We start from the raw sequence: 11,847 nt of genomic DNA, 5'->3' as shown, positions 1-11,847 counted from the left end.
TAGCAATTCCTATTTGGAATATAACAGCTGCCACCCTAATATTCAAAAGAAAAACATAGTAAAAGGGCAATGTATAAGAGCAGCTCGGATGATTTCAGATTATAATGAAATGTTACAGGAGTTGATTTATATAGGCAAATTGTTTAAGGAACGCAGCTATCCCCCCAGTGGTTGATGATGTTGTGTCATATGTAAGTAGTGAATGGGGGAAAAAATACAAGCCATTACTGGGAGTGGAGGCTTGTGTTGGTATTGAAAAGGATAGAGAAGCTAGTACCTATGAGTTTAATAAAGCCTGTATTTTACCATATGGGAAAAACACGATAGATGTAAAGAATATTATTCATAACAATTGGAGTATCCTGAAATGGGATTCAGAAATAATTGAATTGGTGGGGGAATATCCCACATTTGTCCATAAAATAGGATGTAATATGAAAAAGAGGTTATATAAAGGTCATATGTACAGCAATTCCCACAAGTCCGGTACTACAAAATGTGGCAGATGCAATCAGTGCTCAGCCATATTAGAAGAACATACTGTTTGGGAAGCCAAAACCTTATAACTTTTGCTAAAGGCAATTGTCATGCAAGGAACGTCATTTATCTTGCCATGTGTACAATATGTGCCAGATTTTATGTGGGTAAAACAGGACGATGTTTGAGGGATAGAATTTATGATCATTCATATGCCATCAAAAAAGGTGATGTCAATAATGCCTTATATAGACATACTAGAGATAACCCTGCCTGTAACATGTTTAAGTTTGCTATACTGGAAGTGGTATTTCCACATCATAGAGGGGGGAATATAAAGGCTATAATGAGTGAGAAGGAGATGAGATGGCAGATTTTGTTAAATGCTACCACTACACCGGGTATAAATGAGAATATATCTATAAAACCAATAACATAAGCTAAGATGTGATATAGGTAAGCATTTAAGCACTTGCATTATTTTTCAAGAAGGGGGAATGATGTATTGGGGGGAGTATCTGAATACAAACTGGTACTTGTTATTGGATGAAATATGCTATTTAAACTTTTGAAACAATGTGTTTGGTGTTCTGATGAAGTCTAGTATCATAGATGAAAGTGCTTAACCTTGTGTGATAGTTTTTTTAAATAAATTTTATTTATATTACTTCAGTTCAAGCAGCTTGTTCCTGGCTTCCACTGTGGTCTTTTTCATGATTTATAAGTGGTTGTGACTATGTGGTTCTGGTTTTTTTAAACAACATTTTGCCGTATGACCCCTAATCTGGTTTACTACCTACATTTCACATTGCACTCAGCTGCTAAGATGGTCTCGTCATATCTCTCCCCATGACCAATCCAATTATATGCCATTGTGGCTGAGTTAATAGACCACTTTTGATTACTGTATTTGTCATCTACATGCCCAGCATTTTCCTTCCAGCAAACATTATTCAATACACAGACAAACAGGACTAACCTACAAACTGATGATGTCATAATGGATGAACATTCAGACTTTCATTTAAAGCCACCATTGATAGCAATGTGGGTGGTCTTCTCCCTTTTCCTCATATTTGTGTCACTGCTTTGTTGGTATGTCCACATTTAGAGGATGTGGATGGCTTGCTTTATATACACACAGGGGGATCCCCCCCCAAAAAAAATGATTTTTAGCACTGTTTTAAGGTGAAGGTTTGACTGTCTGCTTTATCAGGTTGTACCCTGACTGAGATGCAGGGGATGCCAACAGAACTCTGTATTACTCCTCCCACTCTCTTGCCCAAAATAAACTAACACTGTAGGACACCTTAACTTTTTAATGGGTGGAATGAAGATTCTGGCTTAAAATTAAACTAAAAAAAAAATATTTTTCATTCTGTCTTAGGCACCTTCCCAATTCTACAGACATACACATAACAGATAAAAAACAATTGCCACTAAAACTAGTATTAATTTCAAATTGCTAACTATGTACCTAACCGATTGGTTAAATCTGACATCCGCCCGAACCCTGCAAGACTCACAACTGTCAGTAGACTTTTACTATTGTCTTCTACAGCACATTCAGTTCACTGATCTAAGCCCATCACTTACCAATAAGCAGAAACTTACATACCACCATGTCTCACATTTCACTTCTGATCACACACTAAGTACCTACCAGTGTGTATGTCTAAAACCATGTAACTGGTTTGAGCTCAAATACAAAAGTAACTAAACAACCCTGACTGCTTTCAGTCTCAAATACACTGCTTCTGTCACTTATACAGCTCCAGAGCCCCTCTCTTTTCCTTCAGAAACAAATTCCTTACAATACCATTTCACTCTACCCACCCAAAACAATGACTCAGACTTTTCTATCCCTACATCCAAAGCATCCAGTACTCTTCCTCTACCACTCAAGAACAAGGCAAAGTCTATCCCTTTGAAGGTGAGTCTGAGGAAACCCCTCACACTGAGATGGCATTGTAATAGCATTTATCATGTTTCTAACAGTGTCCCTTAACATTAATTTCTTTGAGTTTGCTTTTTATAATCATTTTTTTTTTATTTTATAAAACAATAATTAATCACTTTACCAGATCAAATAAGAGTGAAATGAATTAACTATTTACAGAATATACAATGGCTTCAAATCAGATAAAGACAAAAGGAGTACAATCAATGATATACAGACAAATAATAAAGATTTTTATACAAAGACAAATCAAATTAAAACCTGGGTTCTTGCTTCCTCCAATCTTATGAAGATAAAGTTGTGCCCGTTTTAAGTGTCTCACTTTGGGAGATAATTTTCTCCCAAGTATTATTAGTCCATTTCTTCGGAAAGATTCTCATTTCCTTGACTTTAATTTCCAATAGTGCTACTTCTTTCAATAGAGTTAGACAATCATCAAATGTTGGGTTGATAGAGGAGTTCCATTTCCTTGTGATACATTTTTTTGAGACTGACATTGTAGTCCAAAGAAGATATAGATCTTTCCTTTTCTTAACAGTGGTTTCATTTATAGTCAGGAGAATTAATGACTTTGACAAAAGGAAAGAATCAGTAAAAACAGCTTGCAAAAATTCGCTAATATCCTCAAAGAATTTCTTAATATGAAGACATTCATAGATAATATGTGACCAATCAGCATTACATTTTAAGGAACATCTCCAGCATATTGTATCATTAGTATTTTTAAATCTAGCTATTTTATTGGGGGCGTAAAATGCTCTATGCAAGAATTTCCATGCAAAGATTTTCCAACTTTGTACATTTGAAGTTAACTTAATAGAATGTAGTATATCCATTTTGGTCTCATTAGGTAACAACAATGAATAATCTTTAATGATAAAATTCCAGAATTTCTGGTTAGATTTTATTTTGTAACTAATGATAATTTTATATAACTTTGAAGTTAAATTTGTCCAATTAAAGTCTCTATTTATTACTTCATATAAACAAAATATAAATTTAGGCCTAGATTTAAATGAAGAATTTTATATTGTTCTACACAGCTCTTGTACATAAGGTATTAGGCTATTAAGAGCTAACCAGTCGCTATTTGATAGATTGAATGTATTAATTATCTGATGAACATTCATGACTGTCAGATTTTCTATACATTGGTACCATCATGTGAATTTGTTTCCTTTCCATGAGTTAAGAGTATTTATGGGAATGTTATTAACAAAGTTTTTTGTAATATTAAAAGGAATTAATATCTGAAGCCATCATTTAATTTCAATATTATTGTTTATGAAACTCCGAAAAGTGTTGTAAATGTAATTTATTTAATTTAAATTAGTAGGTTTGGTGGAGTTGTATTGCTAGTTGATACAGATAATATGGCAGAGTTTATTGTTCTGTCCATTCAGTTGCATATTTTTTGCTAATTTATTTTCTTCTTGAAAAATAGCAGTATGTAATGTTTTCCATGCAGATGAACCTTTTGGATCTATCCAATTTATGACTGTTGTAGGAATAGATGCTCTAATATACAATTCTAAATCTGGAAAATGTATGCCTCCCATTTCCCAAGGCCTAATATGATTTAGAAAAGCTATCCTGTTTTTTTGGGATGCCAAAGGAATTTTATAAAAAATATATTTAATTTTTTTTAACTTTTTTACTAGGAATTATAGTTATAGCTAGTGTAATGTAGTTTACCTTTGGGAGAAGAACCATCTTTATTAGCTGCAATCTGTCCTCAAATGTTAGGTACAATTTATTCCATTTTCCTATTAGTGCTTTAAGTGTATTCAAGATATTATTGTAAATTGTAGATAGAGTTAATTCTAACTTTTCATATAAAACAATCCCTAAATAATTTAGAGAGTAAATCTGTTTTCCAGTTATTGAATTTATGTTAGTATTAGGGTTATTTTTATTATTTAATAATATATGATTTGATTTAGAAGCATTTATCTTTAAACATGAAATGTGATAAAATTTTTCAGCTAATGAGTTTAGTTCACATAGTGACTCATCTGAGTTTAATAAGGTGAGTAGAATATCATCAGCAAAGAGCATTATTTTGAAGGTAAGTTGATTAAAAATGTCAATACCTTTTATTTTGGGGTTAAAACGAACTGCAGAGGAGAAAAGTTCAATTGCTAATGCAAACAACACTGATGACATGGGGCATCCTTGTCTGTTACCCTTAGCAATTTTAATTGCTTCTGATGTAAAAGGGCCTAATTTTACATATGCCAGATTATCTTTATAGATTTTTTTTATTAAATTAATGAATCTTGAAGGGAAATCATAAACCTGAAGCATTTTGAAATGATAATCCCAGTTTAGTGAGTCAAATGCCTTTTCAATATCTAATGTTACTATTAAGGCTTCAGTTTTGTCCCTATTTAAAAGGTCTGCAATGGTTAAAATTCTTTGTATGTTGTCATGAGTGTGTCTGTTATGAATAAAACCTGTTTGGTCCTCACTAATGACTTGAGTTAGAGATTTTTTGATCCTATTGACCAGAATAGGCATAAATATATTATAATCATTATTTAGGAGTGAAATAGGCCTATATGAACTACATGAGTTGGGATTTTTGTTTTCTTTTAAAATAGGTGTAATCAGTGTATATCTCCATGAAGGTGGAATAATGCCCTGTGAATAAGTTTCATTTAGTGCCTTCTGTAATATTGTTATGACTGATGTTGGAAATAATTTGCAAATTTCTATAATAATTCCATCTATTCCTGGAGCTTTATTATTTTTGCCTTCTTTAATTTTTTCATTAATTTCTTTAAGCGTGATTTGTTTTTGAATGTTTACATTTAAACTGTCTGGTATTTTATTTAAATTTGTATAATCTAAGCCCATGTCTATATTATTATGAGGAGAATCATTTATATTATAGTGTTTTGTGAAATGAAATTGGAAAGTTTCTAATATGTCTCCTATATCTGAGACATTTTTCTTGTTTTCCCCTTCATGAATTATATTTGTAGTATTGTTTCCATTGGAATGTCTTTTTAATCTCATTGCTAGGTTATGCATATATTTAGGGTAAGCAGAGTAAGAATTTAATTTTAATTTTTCCAAAGCCAAATTGGTTTTATGCATTAAAATATCATTGTATTTTTTATTTAATTCCCCGATTTTTTTTTTTTTACAACCGGATTCTCCACATCCTTAAGGTTAATTTCGATGATTCATTTTTGGATATTTACTAGTTCTGACTCCCATTCCTTTACTTTATTGTTGCACCAGGAAATAATTTTACCATAAAGATATGCCTTTAGTGAATACCATAAAATTACGATATTTGTGTCATTAGTATTATTTGCATCTAAAAATATTTTATTTCCAAATTTAATCAAGGCTTAAACTCTTTTAATTTGGTGAAGTATGCTGAAATTCTTTTAGTAAGTGTTAGTCTCTTAAAATTCATTTGTATTTTAAGGATAAGTGAATTATGGTCATAGATTATAGAAGAATGTGATATTTTCATTTTTAAATCTTGGGATACGTATATCTTATCAATTCTTGTTTGAGTATTGAATCTATAATCACTATGGGAAAATTGCAATGAATTTTCATTTTTAAGAGTAAATGAATCTAATAACTGCAAGTTATCTATCCATTTTTTAAGAGTTCTTCCTGTAGATGTAATACGGAAAGGTCTTTTATTTGTAGTCTCCAGACTGTCTAAAATACAATTAAAAGCCCATCCTACAACTAAGCTACCCTTTGAGGTCTTATTAATAAGTTCTATGTGTTTCTTAATCGTTCCTACTCCTATACCTGGAAACCAATAATGGTTCACCAATGTCCAAATTCTATTACTATATCTTATTATTACTATTGATAAAAGACCATCTTTGTCTTCATAATTATATATTATTTGAGGATTGGCAAAACTTTTCCTCCACAATATTAATACTCCTCTTGTTTTTTTACTGTATGATGAGTTAGAGAGCTTTTAGAAATCACTTGGATTCCATTCATTAGCTTTAAAGTGAGTATCCTGCAAGAATATTATTTGTGCTTTATTTACTTTTAGATATTTAAGTAAGCTAGATCTTTTCCTTGGGATATTTAAACCATTCACATTTAGAGAGAGCAGTACTATATTCATCTAGTTATTTTTTTTATTAAAGAGTTCTGATTGAAAATAACAACAAGTTATTTTGTTGTTTAATTGATGTATATCTTTCATATATTTATTAATTTGGATGAAAACATTCTTAGTTCCTTTTGATTTGTACATTTTATAATCTAGAGGAGGCCAAAAGGGAAAACAAATAAGTGTACAGTAGTTAATCTTATACATGTGAATAAACAAATAATTAAGATTATCTTTTAACCAACATGGAATGAATACCATTCCCAATCTGAGAGAACTAATATGCTCAGTCAGATTAACCCTCATTGCTAACAATAAACCAAGCAATAATAAGAAGTTAGAGACTCCATTATATGTTATTCTGGAGATAACAATTAAATCAACCCTATAATATACATCTAGTCTGATCAATGCACTAAAATATGTGCTTGTTATAAAATTACACTTAATATAGGATTCAGGAATTATTTTTTTGGTCACAAATTACTTTATGTGTAGTGAATCAGATATGTATATCAATTTAGATCAAGTATTCATATAATGTAAATAAATATTCCAATAGATATTTGCTAAGCCAGTTTCTTTTCAATTTTTATACATTTCTGCATAATGACCCATTCATTCAGTAGTTACTTTATATGAAATAGTATGAACAGTATTGTGAGATTTACCTACAACAGTATCAACAATAAATCCATTGAGTCATACCAATTTCTATAATCTATCTTCACTCTGATGAATTGATTAAAGTACTCAGACTGTAAGTTTCTGGATATATAAAACTTCAGTACATATATAAATGCTGTTCTAAACAGTGCTATACAAAGAAATGTAATGTAAAAGAGTTCTATATAATATTTGTTACATTACCTTAAACTGCAGTAAAGAGCACTTTGTTACAATTGATATAAATCATCAAGATAGACTAGATCACAGATGTTAGTTTACAGTCTTACCACATCATTAGAACAAATACTACTATCCTAGACAATATCAGTTTAACTGAGCATTTATAGTAAATGTAAATTAAATGATACCAAAGCTTTAAAATGTAAATACGATATTCATACTGTCAGGTTTTGATAATGATAACTTCACAACTATGTCCATTCTCAGCAAAAAATTCCCTTAGAGTGCAGTTTAAAAATTAGAATGATTTCCTGAATTAATTAACATGTTACAGACTGTTCATTGTTTGTATTCTGCCATTACTACATCAAAGTAAAATTTTAGTATTACAGATATGAAGTTTCTTATAATATATGCCTTTGGAAATATCAAATGTCAGTTAAAACCTCATATTTTCTTTTTCTCTTCTAGTTGTGTAGTTATTTTCTAATTTTAAAGTATCTTCCCTTAATACACCACTAAATGTAATAACATACAGGCATCCTAGTATCTTGTTCTTATTTATTTATTCAGTAAAGTATGCAAATTCATGAGAAACTTTAAAATACCAAAAGAGATAAAATAAGTCCAATGCTGAATGTTTCAACTTCCCTTTCTATGTTTTAATGTTTCCATATGTATATATCTTGTCCATTTTAATGGCCAGTAACTATGTATAATGTCAACTCGGTACCCCTAAATTATCAGGGCAACACCCTCACTCGCAATCCAGTATTAAATATTAACAAGAGCTGCTTTACTTTGCATATTATATTACTATGTGTCTACTCTTGTATATATTTTAGGTTAAAATTACCATTTGATCTTATTTTGTCAATAATAAAGAATAGCCTTAAAACACTTAACATTTACAAACAGAAAAGAACTGTCACTTATGACCATGTTTGTTTTTTTTTTGTTTTTTTTTTTAAATGACAAGTTACTATTTAGAGAGTGTCACCATGTCAACTTAAAAGACTACAATTCCAAGTATTAAACATGAATAAAGTTTGAACAATCTTGAACAATCATCTTTTCTCTTTCTGTTTTTCACCTATGACAGTGAGTCTACATCTAGTGCCTTACATAAAAAACAGATCTTGTCATCACATGCATAATCGCTATCAATGGTCTACTTCTGTTTCTTTCGAAGGGGCGTATCACAATGTTGTTCAAATGAGCACTGAGTGTTGTGAAACAGAAAAAGCCAGGGTATGAGCAATGATCTCAGCGAAAGCAAACTGCTTTTTTTTTTAAAAAAAAGTCAATCTCATACCGATGTTAGCCCGATAATGGTATTCGCTCATCAAAAACATTGCCCCATCAACGGAACAGCACCATCTACTCACCAGGCCAAACCCTTTTCCCACATTTAAAATTCCTTGTTACCCCTCCTTCAAAATAACTCACATTTAGTTAATTATATTATTTAAAGGAGGTGCTGCCCCTTTAAGGCCATAAGGCTATGTGTTATGCATAAACATTAACATTGAATACTTTATGTCAGCAACAACTCACACAGGAAAATAAAACAGGCTGTTCACAGTGTTCCTTCACTGTTTATAATGCTATTCAGCATGTAAACAGAAAAATAGTCTAGTCAACATGGTACATAATGATCTGAGATTTCTTATCACTTTAAGCAGATACGGAGGATGAACATTCAAAATAAATATCCTAATGTATTTAAAATGATGTCCTATGTGTTTAGACTAACTGGAAGCTTAAAATGGCTAAAGTGACATCCATTTGATATGTAAAGGTTATGATTTAACATTTAAGGTCAAAACAAGTAATTTACATTCACGTCAGTTCGCAGAGTGTACCGACAAGCTCGCGCAATGAGTATAGAAGATTTTCTTGCATGTCTCGTGCATTTGAAAGGCTTCTCTTACTCATTTTGAAAAAAATAAAAGTTTAACTGGAATTCATGACATTACTTATTGTAATAATTTCCAGAGTTTATGCAATGTTTTAATTGAAATTAAATCACAGTACCATACTAATGACTCAAATGAGTCAAAAACACAATTAGAATGTACTTATTATTTAGCGACTATTATTAACTGGATTCAAATTAACTAAGGCATAGTCCTTATTTACTGGAAAGTACAATGTATATTAAGCATTTCTTAATCCATATATTGTTTCTTTTTTTTTTCCTTTTTTTTTCTTGTTTTTCTGTCATAAACAGATGTAAGCTAAAAGAGTCAAGTAAATTATTGTTGTCAAAGTGCTGCTTATGTGCTAAACATTAAATCTAAAGTATGCAAGTGGACTATTTCAATTATTAGAATACAAATTATAAAATGCTTGAAAGAAAGAATAAACAATACCAACTTTGTTACCTTTAGCATGGATTTTTAGTTTTAGTTGATTCCTTAAGAGAAGCAGTAGAAGAGGTGCTTTTTGTGTCAGTTCTTTACTTTTTTTTTACATCAATCCAATTATTTTTCTCAGGAGATGTTTTCAGTGATGTAGTTAAAGACAAGTCCATTTCCTCTGGAATTGTAACCATATTGTTGTTTTTAATAATAGTTATTGCTTCCTCAATGTCATTAAATGTCCTTATTCCATTTGAAGTAAAAATCCTTATTTTTGCAGGGAATGCCAGGTGTGCTTTTATTTTATTTTGTTTAAGTAGTTTTACTAGTGGCTAGGCTTTCTTTCTCATTTCTAAAACTCTGGAGGAAAAGTCATTGTCAAATCTAATTATATTTTGCTTGTATTTCAGTGGGGATCTTCTCTAAGCATATTTAAGAACAAGCTCTTTGTCAAGATAAGAGAGAAATTTAACCACTACTGACCTGGGTGTGGATGTTGGTGATGAAGGAAAGGGTTTCTCAATGCCTCTATGCGCTCTTTCTATACCATATGAGAATCCTTCTTTTAGCTCTAGGATTTCAGGTAAATATGAATTAAGAAAGGAGATGATATCATCACCTTCAGATTTTTCTGGTAAACCAAAAATTCTCACATTAGTCCTCCTTTCTCTATTTTCCATGTCATCCAACTTGTTAATAAGCCACTTATTCTGCTGCTGAAGAAAACTCCCTGGATTTCTTCCTCCTTAAGCCTTCCATCTATATCAGATAAGGACTCTTCAATGCTTAATATTTTAGTTTGATGCTGTTGGAGTAGCTCTTTAAATGTTTCAGTTTGTCTATGACAACTTTCTCTCACATTTTCTAAGTTGTCTTTGAAACTGTCCATTTTAATAGATAGTTCTTGTAGAGTTGAAGACATCAACTGAATTTCTTTCTTCAAATTAGATTCTGCATGTGAATTCTTTGAGCCACTCATCTTCAGAGATCAGTTTTAAACTCCAGATATTTCTGAAAGGAAATTTTTGAAGAATATATTCCAAAATTGGTATAATGATAACAAAAATGTTAAAGAACAACATTTAACTGTTTTTTCTTAAAAAAATTATTAATTTCCTGTTATTTATTGTATTTTTTAAGAAGCTCTAAAAAAGTGATGTTTTCAGTGCCATCTAGGCTCCGCCCCCTTTGAGTTTGCTTTTTGATAGATTATATTTGGCACAACTTAATGGCAGGCATACTTCACTCTGACCTTGTTATGATCCTCTATATCTCTAGTTTGTTATGCTGATAATTCTTTTATAATTATACTACTTGCTGAAATTATGTATAGGCTATGTGTTGTGTTAATATTTTTTTTTACTTTAGAACTTTGTTGCCTGGGCCTCTACTGAAAATAGGCTCTGGTTATTCACAGTTTCTCAGTCATCAGATTCATAGATTTATAGTGTCACAAAATTCCAAGGCTATTGAGTCTCTTGGCCATTTACATCTCCCAAGATCCTGTTTCAGATGGTACATCCTTTCTCCAAGAGGTCCATAAAAAGTCAATCCTAGAGGAAATTTGTGAATACATTTACATTCATTTGTATTACGTTTTAAGGATGATAGTGAATCTCACTGTTTAACATGCAGGAAAAAATTTATTCCAAAGCTATTTTTTGTTTTATTTATTTATCTAGTGGTAAAGATTTAGGTCCCTAGTTCGAATATTAATGGAGGCATTGTAGCTGCAGAGGTATAGGAGGTCCTAGAAAACCAGGTTTGTAATGGTGCAGTAAGTCAAACATAGACCTCCGCTCAAAAGTCTGTAAGTCACTAAACAGAGGGATAGAGCTTTCTTTGAAAATTCTTGGACTTTAAGCATATGACCATTTTTGTTAGGATCCATTGGAGTCCATCTAATAATTATTTGGTATGGTTAGTGAGATACATCCTGAATGGAGCACTGTATTCAATAACTGTTTTTATCAATGTTGTATAAGAGGTAGGGATTATCTGTTTAGACTTTAAATATATTCATTTGGCGATTAGTAGTGCTCAACAAAATAATTTCCTCACAGCCATTTTCACATGAGAGTCAAAAGGGGGAA

Source organism: Protopterus annectens, chromosome 1.part1, assembly GCF_019279795.1.
Source record: "Protopterus annectens isolate FY-2018-M chromosome 1.part1, PAN1.0, whole genome shotgun sequence".
Lineage (NCBI taxonomy): Eukaryota > Metazoa > Chordata > Ceratodontiformes > Protopteridae > Protopterus > Protopterus annectens.
Note: the sequence above shows the minus strand (reverse complement) of the source record.